This window comes from Otolemur garnettii, unplaced genomic scaffold (genome assembly GCF_000181295.1).
Source record: "Otolemur garnettii isolate 467f Iridium unplaced genomic scaffold, OtoGar3 scaffold00013, whole genome shotgun sequence".
In the NCBI taxonomy this organism is placed as follows: Eukaryota; Metazoa; Chordata; class Mammalia; order Primates; family Galagidae; genus Otolemur; species Otolemur garnettii.
The window spans coordinates 9,985,159-9,985,433 of record NW_003852408.1 but is presented as its reverse complement, the minus strand read 5'-3'; positions in this window follow the sequence as shown (position 1 = coordinate 9,985,433).

Sequence of the window (275 nt, the reverse complement as noted above, 5' to 3'; positions counted from 1 at the left end):
GGCCTCATCCAGCTGGGTTGTCACAGCTGCTGCTGCTGCTGCTTTTTTTTTTCCTTTAATAGCACTTGGATTCTGATTAAGAATTATCTTAGACTCTCTTGACAACAAAGGTAAACCTGATAGTCCTTGTATCCCCAAGGACTGTGCGCTTCCCTACAACTCCACTTTCTTTTTTATTTATTTTTTTGAGACAGAGCCTCAAGCTGTCCCCTTGGGTCGAGTGCTGAGCATCACAGCTCACAGCAACCTCCAACTCCTGGGCTCAAGCGATTCTG